This window comes from Ranitomeya imitator, chromosome 1, assembly GCF_032444005.1.
Source record: "Ranitomeya imitator isolate aRanImi1 chromosome 1, aRanImi1.pri, whole genome shotgun sequence".
Lineage (NCBI taxonomy): Eukaryota > Metazoa > Chordata > Amphibia > Anura > Dendrobatidae > Ranitomeya > Ranitomeya imitator.
In genome coordinates this window covers 1,067,521,680-1,067,542,364 of record NC_091282.1, presented here as the reverse complement: position 1 = coordinate 1,067,542,364, position 20,685 = coordinate 1,067,521,680, and the positions used below count along the sequence as shown (strand labels likewise).

Sequence of the window (20,685 nt, the reverse complement as noted above, 5' to 3'; positions counted from 1 at the left end):
ATCCTGGTGGCGTCATTTCCTTCGGAACTCAGACCTGGGGTTTGAGGGACCTGGATCTCTATTTCGGTTCCTATTTTCTCCCCCTTTCTGATAACTCCATCTCCCCTGTTTACCTTTACCCCTATAGTCTGATCTCTGACTGTAATAGGGTCTACGAAAAGGCTGGAATTTTTTCTTTTTCTCTTCTGGAAACCCCTTCTTTTCATCAGAAGCTTTCTCCAGAATGTCATCTAATACAGGCCCAAAAACACGGCCACCTGAAAAGGGAATGGAACATAGTTTGTTCTTAGAAGGAATATACCCCGACCAGCTTTTTAACCAAATGGCCCTACGGGCTGCATTAGATAGTGATTGCCCCCTGGCTGTGAACCTGACAGATTCTGCCGTAGCATCTGCAAGGAAACCTGTGGCTAGTTTAAGTAAAGGGACAGCATTGATGATAGTTTCCCTAGAAGTCTTGGCTGACAATTGATCCTTTAAATCGTCAACCCACAGATGCATGGCTCTCGCCACAGAAGTCGCCGCAATATTTGTGTGGATCACAGCGGCCGAACTTTCCCAAGCTTTCTTAAGGAGGCCATCTGCCTTTCTGTCCATGGGCTCCTTTAAATTCGAGGAGTCCTCGAACGGAATGGCAGTTCTCTTGGACACTTTCGCTAGTGGGATGTCAATTTTTGGTATATCTTCCCAGTCTTTGACCTCCTCATGGTCAAAGGGAAGACGGAGTCTAAAGTCTCTCGGGATCGATATCCTCTTCTCTGCCTCCTCCCACTCTTCCAAAATCATTGAGCTGCGGGAAGAGGTTAAGAAGGGGTCAGTAGCTGCAATCTCTGAGCAAAAGCCGAGACTGAACTCGGACTCACCGAATGTGGGCATTAACTGGAAAGACTTTTGAAGTCTGCGAACGCAGCCCCCCGAACATCTCATCTTGTACGGAGAGAGAGGTAGAAGGTTCTTCAACCTGCATAGTTTGCCTGACCGCACCCAGCAGTTCATCAATATCGTTGGAAGAGAATAGATACTTTTTCCCCTTCTGAGGAGGGTCTCTACATACTTCCTCCTCTTCCTCTATATCAGATTCTGATGGACTGTCCTCAGACGATGAATCTGACTCTCTCTGCCTCTTCCTAGACCTGGTTGGATCCTGGAACTCAGGCTGGATCGGCTGGGAGGCGGATATGTTAGATATAGAAGCCTGCACTTCTTCTCTAACCATAGCTCTCATGCTTTTTAATAGAGAGGCCTGTTCCTCTCCTACAATACGAGCGGTGCAGGACTCGCACAGAGGCTTCTGCCATGAGGCAACAAGTTTTGTAGCACATATTGGACATCTCTTAGTTCTGCCCGTCTTCTTATCCCCAGATAAAGGACGCCCCTGGAACAGACAAAGGGACCACTACTAGTACCTTTAATGGGCCTATAAGGAGCGCACCTCTAAGCGGGACTCACATGCGTCAGGGAATCCTGTTTCCCCGGGGCTTCTACGCTGACAGCCGGTATAGCACCTGGGTCCATTACAGCTGCGGTGCCTAGCGCTATCTAGCCACTTACCTTAAATCCTTTTGCTTGTGTCCCAGTCCTCCTACAGGAGCGAAGAGGAAGACCGCCCCCTTGCTGCCGCCCTGACCCGGAAGTGATGCGGCAGCGGTGAACCGGAAGTTCAAAGCCCATTTACCGCCGAGGAACACATGGAGTCCAGCGTTCTCTCCAGCATTCTGCCGAACCTGCCTCTCCTTGCCGGACTATCTGCGAAGGGATCACCCTGCAGAGACCATGCGCAGGTATGCTTGGGGTAGTCATCCGAGGTCGAGAGCCCCCCCCAGGGGGAAGCGACCTCCTCGCCAGGAGCAGCGCTGCACTGGCGTCGCTGAGGGACCCGCTTAATTGGGTGTCGGCGATACAGAGATTCGGCCCGTGGGAAGGAAGAGGCTGAGCCCCCCCGATCCGCACGCTCTGTAGGGACAGCGATCTCTCGTCGTTCCTATCCACAGTGGGACAGGAAAAACACTGAAGGGTGGAAGGGGGAGGGTCCTTTTAAACTCTCGTGTTTCCTGTCCCACTGCGAATAAGAAGGACGTCCTCCATGGTGCTGTCAGGTGGTGACCTGGAAAAAAAGATTTTTTATAACATGGGGGTCCGTCTTATTGTCCGAATTTACAGTATCTTATGGCGGTGGCAGAGCAGGGTCACAGGAGGCAAGGTGTCGGCAGAGGTGGGGTGATGCTGGGATGAGGAGGTGCTGGGATGAGGAGGTGCTGGGATGAGAAGGTGCTGGGATGAGAAGGTGCTGGGATGAGAAGGTGCTGGGATGAGAAGGTGCTGGGATGAGAAGGTGCTGGGATGAGAAGGTGCTGGGATGAGAAGGTGCTGGGATGAGAAGGTGCTGGGATGAGAAGGTGCTGGGATGAGAAGGTGCTGGGATGAGGAGGTGCTGGGATCAGGAGGTGCTGGGATCAGGAGGTGCTGGGATCAGGAGGTGCTGGGATCAGGAGGTGCTGGGATCAGGAGGTGCTGGGATCAGGAGGTGCTGGGATCAGGAGGTGCTGGGATCAGGAGGTGCAGGGATCAGGAGGTGCAGGGATCAGGAGGTGCAGTGAGAGGCATGGCGTGAGAGGGGTCCCTGGCGTACCATGCAGGCTTACCTAGGTGGCAGAGGTGCGGTGGCAGAGGTGCGGTGGCGGGGGTGTGGCGGCAGAGGAGGCGCAGTAAGCGGGGTCCCTTTCCCCGGTATGGTGATGCAGCAGGCCCGGTATGCAGCAGAGCCGGGTGAATCCTCTTGTTATCGGTGGGCGCGGCCATCTTCCTGAGGCCGCGCGTGTGCAGATGAAGCGCTCTGCTCCCGGGGCTTCAGGAAAATGGCCGCGGGAGGCCGCGCGTGCGCAGATGGACCCCACCTGCACCCCAATTCTCTGACAGAGTGCACGCTATATCCATCACTACAGATGGAGATCGCGGCGGCCATTTTCCTGAAGCCCCGGGAAGCAGAGCGCTCCATCTGCGCACGCGCGGCCTCCGGAAAATGGCCGCCACCACCGATAACAAGAGGATTCACCCGGCTCTGCTGCATACCGGGCCTGCTGCATCACCATACCGGGGAAAGGGACCCCGCTTACTGCGCCTCCTCTGCCGCCACACCCCCGCAACCGCACCTCTGCCACCGGACCTCTGCCACCTAGGTAAGCCTGCATTGTGACTATTAGACGCACCCCCCATTTTCCCCCCTTTTTTGGGGGGGAAAAAGTGCGTCTTTTAGTCCGAAAAATACGGTACTCGAGTATAAGCCGAGAATTTCAGCCCATTTATTTAGACTGAAATTGCCCCTCTCAGCTTATACTCGAATCATACCCAGGGGTCGGCAGGGGAGGTGGAGCAGCAGCTGTCTAATAATACTCACCTGCTTCTGGCGTGGTCAGTGGTTCCCCCGGCTCCGGCAGCTTCTTCCTGTCGTGAGCAGTCACATGGAACCGCTCATTATAGTAATGAATATGGACCCCACTCCACTCCCATAGGGGTGGAGCCGCATATTCATTACTGTAATGAGCGGTACCAGGTGACCGCTCAATACAGGAAAGAAGCTGCAGCGCCACCGCCGGGGAAGCAGGGACCGCACCAGGAGCAGGCGAGTATAAGCAGTGAGCGATATTCACCTGCTCCCTTTTCCACTGTCTCCGGCCGCCGCTGCGTCTTCTGCACTGACGCTCTGGTCAGAGGGTGCAGTGACGCGATTAGTGCGTGCTGCCCTCTGCCTGAACTGTCAGTGCAGAGGACGGGGAAGACACAGCGGCGGTCGGTGCTGGAACACAGAGCAGGTGAGTATAGCAAGTGGCGGGGACCTGAGCGACGAGAGGAGAGTATGTGAATTTTTTTTTTTTTTTTTTTTTTTTTTTATCACAGCAACAGCATATGGGGCAAATGACTGCATGGAGTATCTTATGGAGCCATAATCAGCATTTGTGCAGCATTATATGGGGTGTATTTTGTATGGAGCATTATATGGGGCCCACCACGATCTGTATGGAGCATTATATGGTGCTCCTGATTCAATATGGATATTCAAAAACACTTAACCTACTGATGTCTCAATTAATGTTACTTTTATTAGCATCCATTTTTGTTTTTGTCATTTACCGATAGCTGCTGCATTTTCCATTCTAGGCTTATACTCGAGTCATTAAGATTTCCCAATTTTTTGTTGCAAAATTAGGGGTCTGCTTATACTTGGGTCGGCTTATACTCGAGTATATGCGGTAATTAATTTAATAATATTTAACAGCCTCTTGGTGCCTTCAATGGATTGCTTGATAAATCCAATCTGGTCCGTGGAAATTAATTTGGGCAAAATAAGGTTAAGGCAGTTAGCTAAGACTTTGGAATAAATTTTGAGAACAGTATTAATTAATGAAATGGGACGGTAATTAAGTATTTGATCAGGACTAGTATGAGGCTTGGGAATAAGTATAATTGTGGCATCCAAATTTTCCCTAGGGAAAGAACCAACGGACGCAGCGGCATTGAAAATTTGAACTAAATGGGGGACAAGAATTTCACGGAATGATTTATAATAATTATCGCTATAACCATCAAGACCAGGGGCCTTATAAGATTTCAATTGTTTTATTGTGTCACTAATCTCTTCTGCAGTAAAAGGAGCAGACGAAAAAGGCTGCATCCATTGAATCAAGTTGTGGAAGATTGACATAAGACAAAAAGTCATCAATAGATCTCGCACCTGGAATGGGGAGAGAGGGATCAGACCACAAATTATATAACTGATTGAAATATTGTGCAAATTCATTTGCAATGTCCTGTGGGTGGCTGAGAGAAATGCCCTTAGGAGAAATGATCTTGTCGATTCGGTTATGTATTCTAACCTTTTTAATTCTATTGAACATAATACGAGTGGGCTTGTTAAGGGACATATAATGATTGAGTTTTGACTGTTTGACCGCAGAGTCATAAAATGAAAAAAATGTAGCCCTCAATTCATTCCCAAGATGGGATAAATCAGTCAAAGTTTTGGAACAAGGAGTTGGACTATTGGCCAATGACAGCTCCAACTCCTCTTTAATCAAGGCTTGTAACGTTTAATCTTTTGGAGGTTAACATTTTTAATACGGGAGGAAATATGAAAGAGCACCATGTAGAACCGCCTTGTGCGCGTTCCACTGGAGGAATGGCTTGCAAGGGTCATACACAATCCGAGAAAAATAAATGTTTGAAAAATAGAAGCATTACACTTCCACAACGGTTGATTATTAATAGAGTAACATTCAATCAATTTGGCAATGACAGGGGCATGACCCGAAATGGATTTATTACCAATGGATATAGAGGAAAATCTAGGGAGGGAGAACACATCTGATAATATCAGATCAATGCGAGAAGCTGACAAATGGGAGTCAGAAAAAAAACATGTATTCCCTTGAAGTGGAGTTTAAACATCTAAAGATGTCAAAGTTCGTGAGTAAAGAGCCAATTATTTAAGGAGGGGAAGTTAAGCCTTTTTGAGGATGAGGCATCAAGTATATTATCAGGGACCAAATTAAAGTCTCCTAAAAGTAAAAGAATGCCTTTTTTTAAAGTGGTTCAATTTTTTTCAGCAACTTATCTAAAAATGTAATTGACCCTTATTAGGACATAAATATTTACAATTGTATAAATTTGGGAATTTAACTTGCAAACAAGGACATGAAAAGGACCATTCACATCAACCAATTCCTCCAATAGTTCAAACGACAAGGAGTCTCTGATCAGGGTCATAACGCCTGCCCCTTTAGAGGGACCCGAGGCTTCAAAAAAACATGTGGGTAATTTATTATGGCAAATGCAGGATGATTATGTGTCTTAAATTTAGCCTCTTGCAGGCATACCACATCCGCAACAGATTTATTAATTTCCCTCTGAAAGGAAAAACGTCTATTTGGGCTATTAAGACCCCTCACATTATAGGTAACCAAAGTAAACACCATGAAAGAAAAAAGAAATAAGAAATTGGCTTTAGTAGGCAATCACCGGCTGGAAAGTAACAAGAAAAAGAAATCACTACCAAGACTAAATAGACAAAGAAATGTACAAACATGAAACTTTACAGTACTAGAGCACTAGAGGCATACCAAGAAAATGGCTCTCCTTGTAACGGGGGGAAAGTCCGCGCAGCGCAAGGCGACCCTCAGTACCAATAACAAATATTTAAGATTAAACAAATGAATAGTAGAAGCACAATATCATACAATATTAAAAAACCCAGGTACGCAAATCGAAAAAAGACAAATTGAGCTCAAGTGACATGGTCTGGATCTGTGGAAATAGATGCAGGAAAGGAAGAAATAACAACGTAGGATTTCATTAATAGGAGACCCTCCTCAGGTGTAAGAAAAACTGTATTTTTCCCCCTATAATTAAAGATGAGCCTCAGAGGAAAACCCCACTTGTAAGGAAGGCCTTTCTCTCAGAACGGAGGTGAGTGATCTAAAGTGCCTCCGACCCTCAATAGTTGCTTTGGACAGGTCGGCAAACAACTTAAGGCTACTTTCACACTAGCGTCGGTACGGGCCCGTCGCAGTGCGTCGGGCCGGCGCATGCTGTGAAGTAAAATCACAACGGGGCAGCGGATGCAGTTTTACAACGCATCCGCTGCCCCATTGTAAGGGCCGGAGAGGAGGGGGCGGAGTTCCAGCTGCGCATGCGCGATCGGAAAAAGCGGACTCGACGGACAAAAAAAAAACACGTCGCATCCGTCGCACGACGGATGCAACGTGTCGCAATACGTCGCTAATGAAAGTCTATGGAGGAAAAAACGCATCCTGCAGGCAATTTTTCAGGATGCGTTTTTTCTTCAAGACGACGCATTGTGACATGCGTCGAACGACGCTAGTGTGAAAGTAGCTTAAGATGGTGATAGGGTTCTGGGAATCCTCCTTTAATTTTGACCAAGTTTTGCATTTTCTCTTTACCATGATAAAAGTGAATTTTCATGATAACATCTCTAGGGAGGTCTTTGGGGACAGAAGGAGGCTTAGAAAGACGATGGATACGATCTATAATGAGATCCGTATCCGAAAGACTGGGAATCATCCTCCTAAAAATCACCTTAAACTCAGGAAGCTTAATGGGCGAGATATCTTCAGATATAACTCTAATTTTAATGTTGTTACGACGGGATCTGTCCTCTTGATCTGCCAACTTAAGATTCAACTGACTAATCTCTGACTTAGAGTCAGACTGTTCCTTTAGGGACAGTGCATGTGTCTTTTCCAATTCTCCCAGTCTAACTTCATGGTTATCCAACGGAGAAGTGAAAAACTTGAGTCACCTGAAAGATTTTTGTCTGGTTGTCCATATCAAGACGCAATCTGGTGCTAAGTTTATCAACAAGAGTATTCATACACGCCTCAAGCGATGTTGCATCATGAAAGGTACAAGACAGGGAAGACAGGTTCCTCGGTCCTTGGCTTGGTCTTTTTTGGACTAGGATTGGGAGAGTAATTAGTAGAGTCCTCTTCCGAAGAATTGGTAATGGAAGACCGCGTTCTCCCCCCCACAACTCGGGGAACCCTTCCTCTTTGAAGAGGAAGAGAGGTCCATGGTCTCAGTAGGAATGAGAGAAGTGGGAAGTTCCACACCGAGCTCTGCTAAGCAAGCTTTAGGCGTGGACGCGGAATGAGAGAGGGCCTTGATAGAACGAGACTTAACTGGACTCAGGAAAATAACCTTGAAGAAACATGATTAGCCTGTGGGTCCTTATTTTGTTTTTGAGCTCTAGAAGAACCGGAAGATTTAGCCATAGGCAATTTAGAGGTGAGATGACTCATGGTGTCCCGTGGTATTATAAAAAAGTGATTGAAGGTAAGACAAGGTCTCACCACAATGTGCTCACATGAGTACCAATTGACTAGGCAATTACAGCCCCACCCCCACCCCCAAAAGGAGGACCAAGGGAGCTAGTGCCAACCAAAGCAAAACCATACCTAATATGTAAATAGTTAGATACATAAATATACAATACAAATTTGTTATAAGCTTTATATAATTATTAATGTGCATTAATTTGATCTGTATTGTATTTAATATATTCAGTTATTCCATTATTTTTATATATATTTTATAATTATTATATTAATCACAACCAACTCCCACTTTATTAAAAGTAACTGCTAAAAAGAAATGTACAAAAAAAGACCTGTTCAGGCAATAAAAATACCCACGCCTTTCCCACACTCAATGAAACCAAGCAAGCAATCTACTATATAATTGTCTAAGGGTCACGTCCGTCTGTCTGTCTGTAACGGAAATCCCAAGTCGCTGATTAGTCGCGGCAAAACAGCCACGACCAATCAGCGATGGGCACAGTCCTGCGGCAAAATGGCAGCTCCTTACTCCCTGCAGTCAGCGCCCGCTCCATACTCCCCACAGTCAGCGCTCACACAGGGTTAATGGCAGCGTTAGCGGACCACGTTATGCCGCGGTGTAACGCACTCCGTTATCGCTGCTATTATCCCTGTGTGACCAACTTTTTAATATCTACGCTGCCTATGCAGCATCAATAGTAAAAAGATCTAATATTAAAAATAAGAAAAATAAAAAAACAGTTATATACTCACCGTCCGTCGGCCCCTCGGATCCAGAACAGGCCTTTCCAGCTCCTCGCGACGCCCGGTGACCGCTCCATGCATTGCGATCTCACGAGATGATGACGTAGCGGTCTCGCGAGACCGCTACGTCATCATCTCACGAGACTGCAATGCACTCTTGGGACCAGAGCGCGCGAGGAGCATCGGTAAACGCTTCATCTGGATCCGGGGGCCAATGGAAGGTGAGTATATAACTATTTTTTATTTTAACCCCTTAATCCCATATGACGTACTATCCCGTCCAGGTGACCTGGGACTTAATTCCCAGTGACGGGATAGTACGTCATATGCGATCGGCCGCGCTCACGGGGGGAGCGCGGCCGATCGCGGCCGGGTGTCAGCTGCCTATCGCAGCTGACATCCGGCACTATGTGCCAGGAGCGGTCACGGACCGCTCCCGGCACATTAACCCCCGGCACACCGCGATTAAAGATGATCGCGGTGTGCCGGCGGTGCAGGGAAGCATCGCGCAGGGAGCGGGCTTCCCTGAGACGATCGGTACACGGTGATGTACTCACCGTGTACCGAGCGTCTTCTCCCTGCAGTCCCCGGATCCAAAATGGCCGCCGGGCTGCATCCGGGTCCTGCAGGGAGCACTTCCGGGTCAGGATCAGGCTGCAGCTCTCCAGTCAATTTTGCATTGAAAAGTAAAATGGCGCTCCTTCCCTTCCGAGCTCTGCCATACGCCCAAACAATGGTTTACACCCATATATGGGGTATCAGCGTACTCAGGACAAATTGGCCAACAATTTTTGAGGTCCAATTTCTTCTCTTACTCTTGGGAAAATAAAAAATTGGGGGGGAAAAATCATTTTTGTGAAAAAATATGATTTTTTATTTTTACGGCTCTGCATTATAAACTTCTGTGAAGCAATTGGTGGGTCAAAGTGGTCACCACACATCTAGATAAGTTCCTTAGGGTGTCTACTTTCCAAAATGGTGTCACTTGTGGGGGGTTTCAATGTTTAGGCACATGAGGGGCTCTCCAAACGCAACATGGCGTCCCATCTCAATTCCTGTCAATTTTGCATTGAAAAGTCAAATGGCGCTCCTTTCCTGCCGAGCTCTGCCATGCGGCCAAACAGTGGTTTACCCCCACATATGGGGTATCAGCGTACTCAGTACAGATTGTACAACAATGTTTGGCATCCATTTTATCCTGTTACCCTTGGTAAAATATTACAAATTGGAGCTGAAATAAATTTTGTGTGAAAAAAAGTTAAATATTCATTTTTATTTAAACATTCCAAAAATTCCTGTGAAACCCCTGAAGGGTTAATAAACTTCTTGAATGTGGTTTTGAGCACCTTGAGGGGTGCAGTTTTTAGAATGGTGTCACACTTGGGTATTTTCTATCATATAGACCCCTCAAAATGACATCAAATGAGATGTGGTCCCTAAAAAAAAATGGTGTTGTAAAAATGAGAAATTGCTGGTCAACTTTTAACCCTTATAACTTCCTAACAAAAAAAAATTTTGGTTCCAAAATTGTGCTGATGTAAAGTAGACATGTGGGAAATGTTACTTATTAAGTATTTTGCGTGACATATCTCTGTGATTTAAGGGCATAAAAATTTAAAGTTGGAAAATTGCGAAATTTTCTAAATTTTCGCCAAATTTCTGTTTTTTTCACAAATAAACGTAAGTTATATCGAATAAATGTTACCACTAAAATGAAGTACAATATGTCACGAGAAAACAATGTCAGAATCGCCAAGATCCGATGAAGCGTTCCAGAGTTATAACCTCATAAAGGGACAGTGGTCAGAATTGTAAAAATTGGCCCGGTCATTAACGTGCAAACCACCCTCGGGGCTTAAGGGGTTAATTCTTTTTTTTTTTTTTTTTTTTTTTTTTACAGGGATATGATGCCCACATTGCTATGCACTACGTGGGCTGTGCTATACACTACATGGGCTGTGCTATACACTACGTGGGCGTGCTATATACTACGTGGCCGGCCGCGAACAATCAGCGACAAGCGCAGTCCGGCCGCGAATTGGCGCAGGATTTAAACCACGCTTCGCTAATTGGTCGCGGTTGGCCAAATCCTGTGTATTCAATGTATTATTCTAAAATCTTCATAAATAAACTACATACATATTCTAGAATACCCGATGCGTTAGAATCAGGCCACCATCTAGTCAGTCAATATTATGCAAAGAAAGAGCAGCTGTAATCTTCTGCAGCCTCCAGTAGATGGAAACAACTGTCCTTGACAGGATCTTCCCAAACAGTGTGCCCAATGAAAACAGAAGCAAAATAGATCCCAGACCCCCGGTTCACAAGGGGCAACCCCAAGAAAGTCTTCTGAAGTGGTTCCGAAGAAGATTGAGCACTTACTAGATTATCGCAAGCAGCAATGACATCACTGAAGGGGAGGAAGATTGTGCCTGGAGCGGTCCGTGGTAGAATCTTCACCCTGGTGTGCTATGTGCAAATACAGTTAAAAGGGGGCAAAACCCCCCAGTAGGGTAGGGGCACACCCAAGGAAGGTCCAGGGAGGTGTTTGGTTGTGGTTTGTGACACCGCCCGATTAGCGGTAACATCACTGAGATGAAGGAAGATGGCGCCTCGAGTGGACCCTGACAGAATCCTCACCCCCGGTGTGAAAGGTCCAAACGTAGTCAAAAGGGGGTGAAAAAACCCAGGTTGGGTAGGGGCACACCCAAGGAAGGTCCAGGCAGGTGTTTCTTGGTAGTCTGTCACACCACCTGATTAGCGGTGACGTCACAGAGAAAATAAATGCCGGACCACCAGCGCTTATGACAGGCCATGACAGGGCCCTCAAAGATGATGTGCCTGGTACAAATTTGATAAAAAAGAAAAAAAGAAAAAAAAAAGGGTAAAACCGTCCGAGATGGCCAGGGGCAACCCGAAAAAAAAAAAAACCTCCTGTGGTGTTATTAATAGAAATTAACACAATGTCTTCAGCAGAGCAATAGAGGTTACCGAGGTAATCATAGCAACCTCACAGACACCAGGTAAAACAGGTAAACCAGAGCAAAGGCACTAAAAGCAAGAATTGTTTTAAAAATGTCATAAATCCACACAAATTTATTTAAAAAAAAAAAAACACAATGTTTAAAAAGAAAAATTGTCACTCACAGGGACAAGCCGTTTGATGATGCCATTTTAAGTCTGTCATCTTCAAAACAGGATAAACAATCCTAGGATTATCCGATTAAGGCGAATAATGTCTCAAAATGTGCACAATAAATTTCTGAATAAAAGTAAATATGAATGGAAGCAAAAATTCTCAAAAAAAGTCACATTATATGTTGCGTTAGAGGGTTACCTCAGGAGCTCGCACATTTTGCGACCTACATCACCTGCGCCTAAGCCAAGCCCCCCCATCAGGGGTTTACTGTAATCATATTTGAGAATAAATAAGAAGTTAATTTATACATAGAAAACACAAGTCTCTGTATATATTGAGCCTATATTGTTTTGTATATAGTAAACCATCCATTTATGTGATATTTCTTTCATTTTCTTAAAAACGAGTACATTGTCATCTATTACCAATACACACATATTCTTCAAAAACAGCATGTTAAGTGCGACAGGGAAAGCGCTACGTACATCACGCATTTTTGATGCTGCAAAAATGCATGAAAGAATTGATGTTACAATGATGTTTCTTAGCAAAAACTCAGCAGGGATCAACAATAAGCAAAGATTCCGTATGCATATATGCAGAAAATATGCCACATGTGAACATACTAATGAACAGGTTTATTACTGCAGAAATCTACTTTTTCTGCCTCATTTATGTACCATTCATATCTACTGCAGATTAAATGTTAATAACGGTGTTACTGTCTGGAAATACACTTGGGCCACACACAGACTTTCAGTTCCAAGAATTAAAGATGGCGAATTTCCCAATATTCTCTGCATTTGATAATTTCTAGAAATCTACACACACTTTCCCCTGACATCACCTCTAATGAGGTACACATATAGATTTGTGAAGAGAGGCATTTTAATTCCTGTGAACCGAGATCTGCACTGCAATCACACCCAGACATCAGCCTCCAAACAGGAACTAAAATCAAAGAGAGGGGTGTGTGTGAGAGCGAGCGGCTGTACTCTGCGCCAACATGACCGCTCTTGTAATAAGATGGCATTAATTAGAGGAAATTACCCTCAGTAATATGACATTTTAAAGCTCCATTACAAGGTATGATTTCCATATTCTCAGTAATGCACTCATCTCCTTCTTCAGCAGTGATTAACTATACATCTTTACGGCTTCCTTTACATTTCGCCCATACTCGGCTGGTACTCTGACTTCTTACACTAGGTTTGTAACTGAAACTCAAATATACAATTTAGTTACTAGTCCCGTCCTGCTTCACAAATAGCCTGGAATGACACAAAAAGGGTCAACGTTGCTTTCCTGCAAGGATGTGACCTGGAAAAAAGTCAGGACCCAGCTCGTCATGGAAAATGTACATTGACGAGCAAAGGATGTCCCCTCCTGTGTCATTTCCAACTGCACTTTCACTCCCCGTGTTAAACTCACCAAATGAACACACTATCTGGCATCTCAGCCGTCATCGCAGGGGTCTTGGCAGCAAAGGCTAAGCAAACAGCTGCGGGCTGATATTGCTAGGCTGGGAAGGTCTATAGATATTGGCCCCTTCCCAACCTAAGAAGACCAGCCCTCAACCGCCCCAGAAATGGCACATTCATTAAATTCTGGCACTTAGCCTCAGCTCTTCTACAGGTCCTTCTCAAAAAATTAGCATATAGTGTTAAATTTCATTATTTACCATAATGTAATGATTACAATTAAACTTTCATATATTATAGATTCATTATCCACCAACTGAAATTTGTCAGGTCTTTTATTGTTTTAATACTGATGATTTTGGCATACAACTCCTGATAACCCAAAAAACCTGTCTCAATAAATTAGCATATTTCACCCATCCAATCAAATAAAAGTGTTTTTTAATAACAAACAAAAAAAACCAACAAATAATAATGTTCAGTTATGCACTCAATACTTGGTCGGGAATCCTTTGGCAGAAATGACTGCTTCAATGCGGCGTGGCATGGAGGCAATCAGCCTGTGACACTGCTGAGATGTTATGGAGGCCCAGGATGCTTCAATAGCGGCCTTAAGCTCATCCAGAGTGTTGGGTCTTGCGTCTCTCAACTTTCTCTTCACAATATCCCACAGATTCTCTATGGGGTTCAGGTCAGGAGAGTTGGCAGGCCAATTGAGCACAGTAATACCATGGTCAGTAAACCATTTACCAGTGGTTTTGGCACTGTGAGCAGGTGCCAGGTCGTGCTGAAAAATGAAATCTTCATCTCCATAAAGCATTTCAGCCGATGGAAGCATGAAGTGCTCCAAAATCTCCTGATAGCTAGCTGCATTGACCCTGCCCTTGATGAAACACAGTGGACCAACACCAGCAGCTGACATGGCACCCCACACCATCACTGACTGTGGGTACTTGACACTGGACTTCAGGCATTTTGGCATTTCCTTCTCCCCAGTCTTCCTCCAGACTCTGGCACCTTGATTTCCGAATGACATGCAAAATTTGCTTTCATCAGAAAAAAGTACTTGGGACCACTTAGCAACAGTCCAGTGCTGCTTCTCTGTAGCCCAGGTCAGGCGCCTCTGCCGCTGTTTATGGTTCAAAAGTGGCTTTACCTGGGGAATGTGGCACCTGTAGCCCATTTCCTGCACACGCCTGTGCACGGTGGCTGTGGATGTTTCCACACCAGACTCAGTCCACTGCTTCCTCAGGTTCCCCAGGGTCTGGAATCGGTCCTTCTCCACAATCTTTCTCAGGGTCCGGTCTCCTCATCTCGTTGTACAGCGTTTTCTGCCACATTGTTTCCTTCCAACAGACTTACCATTGAGGTGCCTTGATACAGCATTCTGGGAACAGCCTATTTGTTGAGAAATTTCTTTCTGGGTCTTACCCTCTTGCTTGAGGGTGTCAAGGATGGCCTTCTTGACATCTGTCAGGTCGCTAGTCTTAGGGTACCGTCACACTATACGATTTACCTACGATCACGACCAGCGATATGACCTGGCCGTGATCGTAGGTAAATCGTAGTGTGGTCGCTGGGGAGCTGTCACACAGACAGCTCTCCAGCGACCAACTATGCCGAGGTCCCTGGGTAACCAGGGTAAACATCGGGTAACTAAGCGCAGGACCGCGCTTAGTTAACCGATGTTTACCCTGGTTACAAGCGATAAACTAAAAAAAAACAAACAGCACATACTTACATTCTGGTGTCCGTCAGGTCCCTTCCCGCATTCACTGACTGCCGGCCGTAAAGTGAAAGTGAAAGCACAGCCGCTGTGCTCTGCTTTCACTTTACGGCCGGCAGTCACAGTGCGGGAAGCAGACGGCAAGGGACCTGACGGACACCAGAATGTAAGTATGTGCTGTTTGTTTTTTTTTAGTTTAACGCTTGTAACCAGGGTAAACATCGGGTAACTAAGCGCGGTCCTGCACTTAGTTACCCGATGTTTACCCTGGTAACAAGCGAACGCATCGCTGGATCGCATCGCTAGATCGGTGTCACACACACCGATCTAGCGATGACAGCGGGAGATCCAGCGATGAAAGAAAGTTCTAAACGATCTGCTACGACGTACGATTCTCAGCAGGATCCCTGATCGCTGCTGCTTGTCAGACACTGCGATATCGTAACGATATCGTTGGAACGTCACGAATCGTACCGTCGTAGCGATCGAAATGTTATAGTGTGACGGTACCCTTACCCATGATGGGGGTTTTGAGTAATGAACCAGGCAGGGAGTTTATAAAAGCCTCAGGTATCTTTTGCATGTGTTTAGAGTTAATTAGTTGATTCAGAAGATTAGGGTAATAGGTCGTTTAGAGAACCTTTTCTTGATATGCTAATTTATTGAGACAGGTTTTTTGGGTTATCAGGAGTTGTATGCCAAAATCATCAGTATTAAAACAATAAAAGACCTGACAAATTTCAGTTGGTGGATAATGAATCTATAATATATGAAAGTTTAATTGTAATCATTACATTATGGTAAATAATGAAATTTAACACTATATGCTAATTTTTTGAGAAGGACCTGTATATTGCCTTGGGGTGTTGACAATCGGGGAAATGAGTTTGTGGGGCTAATGTCAGCAGCTATCGCTGACATCAAGCCCTCGGGTTAGTATTGGAGGGGTGTCTGACAGACGCCCTCATTACTAACCCCATAGTCAAAAGAAATATCTACACACACACACACACACACACACACTCTAAAGTCTTTAATTTGTATAAAAAAATAAAATAAAATAAAATAAAAAAATCGCTCCCTAACATTTTCTTCCTTTTACCCATTTGTTAAAAAAATAAAAATAAATAAATAATCCATACTGGTCTGCCGTAATCCAAGCAAATGGAGGTCCCATGACGATCACAGCCTTCTTTGTGCAATGTACAGAGCCAAGTTCACACTAGGCATTTTTGAAGTGTTTTTTTATTAAGCAAGTTTTAAGCTGAGTTTTACAGTACCAGCAAATTCTATGATAAATCTATCAGAAATCTCATGCACACAGCTTTTTTTTTTTGGCAAAAATATTTTGTGCTTTCCATGTGTTTTTGCATAATAGGTCAGGTCACTTCTTTCAGTATTTTTCACTCACTAAAAGTAATGGATGGTGAAAAAAACGCTGAAAATCCACAGCAAAAAAACGCAGTTATCAGATTCTGCAGTGGTTTTTATGCCAAAACCTGATTAAATAGTGGGTTTTTTTTGCACTAGACATCAGCATGCACAAGAGAAATGCACCATGACAAAAACGCAGCAAAAAACGCAAACAAAACCTGCTTTTCTCTGCAGCTTCTCTCCTACCAAGAGAGCAGGTTTTGCTGCACAAAATAAACACTGAAAAAAAAAACCGCCTAGTGTGAACATGGCCTAACAGGAAATATTGCTACACAACTGTTAGAAGTTCCCCGCTAAGTCCTAGGAGCGGACATTTCACACTACACTGCCGTCTTGCTTTTTCCCTACAGTATATACGTATAAGGCCGGGATCACACATACGCGAGATACGGCAGAGTCTAGCAGGTGAAATCCCTCCTCTGGCGCTGGCACTTGGGAGCGGAGCGTGCAGCTCCATGTATTGCTGTGCGGCTGCACGCTCCACTCCGGAGTGCCGGCGCCAGAGGAGGGATTTAACATAGTAACATAGTAACATAGTTAGTAAGGCCAAAAAAAGACATTTGTCCATCCAGTTCAGCCTATATTCCATCATAATAAATCCCCAGATCTACGTCCTTCTACAGAACCTAATAATTGTATGATACAATATTGTTCTGCTCCAGGAAGACATCCAGTCCTCTCTTGAACCCCTCGACTGAGTTCGCCATCACCACCTCCTCAGGCAAGCAATTCCAGATTCTCACTGCCCTAACAGTAAAGAATCCTCTTCTATGTTGGTGGAAAAACCTTCTCTCCTCCAGACGCAAAGAATGCCCCCTTGTGCCCGTCACCTTCCTTGGTATAAACAGATCCTCAGCGAGATATTTGTATTGTCCCCTTATATACTTATACATGGTTATTAGATCGCCCCTCAGTCGTCTTTTTTCTAGACTAAATAATCCTAATTTTGCTAATCTATCTGGGTATTGTAGTTCTCCCATCCCCTTTATTAATTTTGTTGCCCTCCTTTGTACTCTCTCTAGTTCCATTATATCCTTCCTGAGCACCGGTGCCCAAAACTGGACACAGTACTCCATGTGCGGTCTAACTAGGGATTTGTACAGAGGCAGTATAATGCTCTCATCATGTGTATCCAGACCTCTTTTAATGCACCCCATGATCCTGTTTGCCTTGGCCGCTGCTGTCTGGCACTGGCTGCTCCAGGTAAGTTTATCATTAACTAGGATCCCCAAGTGCTTCTCCCTGTCAGATTTACCCAGTGGTTTCCCATTCAGTGTGCAATGGTGATATTGATTCCTTCTTCCCATGTGTATAACCTTACATTTATCATTGTTAAACCTCATCTGCCACCTTTCAGCCCAAGTTTCCAACTTATCCAGATCCATCTGTAGCAGAATACTATCTTCTCTTGTATTAACTGCTTTACATAGTTTTGTATCATCTGCAAATATCGATATTTTACTGTGTAAACCTTCTACCAGATCATTAATGAATATGTTGAAGAGAACAGGTCCCAATACTGACCCCTGCGGTACCCCACTGGTCACAGCGAGCCAGTTAGAGACTATACCATTTATAACCACCCTCTGCTTTCTATCACTAAGCCAGTTACTAACCCATTTACACACATTTTCCCCCAAGCCAAGCATTCTCATTTTGTGTACCAACCTCTTGTGCGGCACGGTATCAAACGCTTTGGAAAAATCGAGATATACCACGTCCAATGACTCACCGTGGTCCAGCCTATAGCTTACCTCTTCATAAAAACTGATTAGATTGGTTTGACAGGAGCGATTTCTCATAAACTCATGCTGATATGGAGTTAAACAGTTATTCTCATTGAGATAATCCAGAATAACATCCCTCAGAAACCCTTCAAATATTTTACCAACAATAGAGGTTAGACTAACTGGCCTATAATTTCCAGGTTCACTTTTAGAGCCCTTTTTGAATATTGGCACCACATTTGCTATGCGCCAGTCCTGCGGAACAGACCCTGTCGCTATAGAGTCCCTAAAAATAAGAAATAATGGTTTATCTATTACATTACTTAGTTCTCTTAGTACTCGTGGGTGTATGCCATCCGGACCCGGAGATTTATCTATTTTAATCTTATTTAGCCGGTTTCGCACCTCTTCTTGGGTTAGATGGTTGACCCTTAATATAGGGTTTTCATTGTTTCTTGGGATTTCACCTAGCATTTCATTTTCCACCGTGAATACCGTGGAGAAGAAGGTGTTTAATATGTTAGCTTTTTCCTCGTCATCTACAACCATTCTTTCCTCACTTTTTTGAGGGGCCTACATTTTCAGTTTTTATTCTTTTACTATTGATATAGTTGAAGAACAGTTTGGGATTTCACCTGCGAGACTCGGCCGTATCTTGCGTATGTGTGATTCCGGCCTAATAGTAATATCACTTCGGTTAGGGTACTTTGCGACACGGGAAAACATGTCATTTTGCAGCTGATGAAACTTTGAAATAAAAGAAATGTTTGCCCTCTCTGAAGGGCCATGGATTCAGTCTAGGAGAAGCAGTAAAATGCTAATTAAAGACGTACAGATTAATTTGACAGCCTACTCATACCTCACATACAGAGCTTTTGTAATGCTCTCCTAAACGGAGCTCAAATGCCTCCTGAATTTTACACCGCTCATGTAACTGTAATCCCAAAACCGAAGAAGGATCACCTTTACCCTAAAAACTATAGGCCTATTTCATTGCTAAACATAGATTTAAAAATCTTCACATCCATAATCACGGCCAGACTGAATAAAATACTGCCCATTCTAATCCACCGGGACCAGGTAGGGTTCATCCCCAAGAGACAGGGCCCTGACAATATCAGGAGAAACCTTAATTTAATACACTCGGCTAATCACTCCAAGCAATCCTTGCTCTTGCTAGCACTCGATATAGAGAAGGCCTTTGACTTAGTGTCATGGTCATACTTGTTCGAAGTCCTCGCTAAGTTTGGTTTCCCGAGTAGTATTACCTCCTGTCTTAAACTTTTGTATGATCACCCCACGGCCTATCTGAAACTACCCGCAAACCAGCCTACCCCTATTAACATACAACGTGGTACCAGACAGGGATGCCCGCTATCCCCAGCCCTATTTGCCCTAGCCATGGAACCCCTGGCAGAAGCTATTAGAACCAACCCCAACATTAATGGACCTATAATCAAAGATGATCAATACAAGGCTAGCCTTTTTGCGAATGACCTACTTTTATCCATAGTCAATCCCACTATTACACTCCCAAACCTTTTCGTTGCCCTCCATGAATTTGAACTGGTCTCTGGCCTCAAGATTAATGTCGACAAATCTGAAGCCCTGTTCATTAATACCCCCAGGGAAATACAAAACAACATAACAGCACAATTTAAGTTTACCAGAAATGAGCAGTACTTAACCTATCTCGGCATCAATCTAACCTCCCATAGATCGACTCTATTTAAATGGAACTATGCCCCCTTAATTAGAAATCTCAAATCAGACCTTGCCAGATGGTCATCTATGTCCTTATCCTGGTTAGATAGACTACACGCCATTAAGATGGTATCTTTACCACGATTTCTGTATATTTTCCGCTCTTTGCCCATTCCCCTACCTTCCAAAACGTTACTAGATATCCATAACACGATCTCTAAATTTATATGGCAGGGGAAAAGACCTAGAATAAGACTAAAAACCATGTTTATTAATAGACGACGAGGAGGTTTGTCTCTACCCAACTTCACTTTATACTATAGAGCGGCCCAAATAGCTCAGCTAATAAGTGCCAACGCTGACAAACATTACACACCCAGATGGGTGAATCTCGAATCTCATCTCCTGACCCCATTCACCCTACCAGGCCTCATGTGGTCGTTGCAGAGACTTCCGAAAGGGCTCCATACTTCAGCTCCATTCACAGCACATTCCCTGATGCTATGGAGGAAGGAAAGATTTAAACATTCCCTACAATCCAAAACTTCCTTAATGACGCATATTTTTCATAATCCAGCTTTTCCACCAGGGTTGGAGCCTCGCCCTTTCCATTGGTGGATATCTAGGGGTCTAATTACCCTTAAACATCTAACTTCGCCATTTAACATTCTACTCACCAAACAAGAATTCATCCAAAAGTACTTCCCACCAAACTCTGAAATATTGCGGATCATCCAAATCTTTCATTTTGCTGAACAAATTTTAGGACATGGTGTCACCCACCGCCCATCAGGTTATGAGCAAATATGTTTGAATGACCCACTGGGCAAGGGAGCTATCTCTTTAATATACTCAACTCTGAATGCAATATCAGAGGATGTGAAACTCAAATATATGATTCAATGGGAAAGAGACTTTAATAAGATAATGTCCCCATTAGAGT

The 20,685-nt window shown here is 44.4% G+C and overlaps 1 protein-coding gene across 3 annotated transcripts in view; it reads right to left on the bottom strand.

The window, feature by feature from the left end:
• KLHL2 (kelch like family member 2) overlaps positions 1 to 20,685 on the bottom strand; it is a 241,466-nt gene that overhangs the window by 202,490 nt on the left and 18,291 nt on the right. The window lies entirely within an intron of this gene.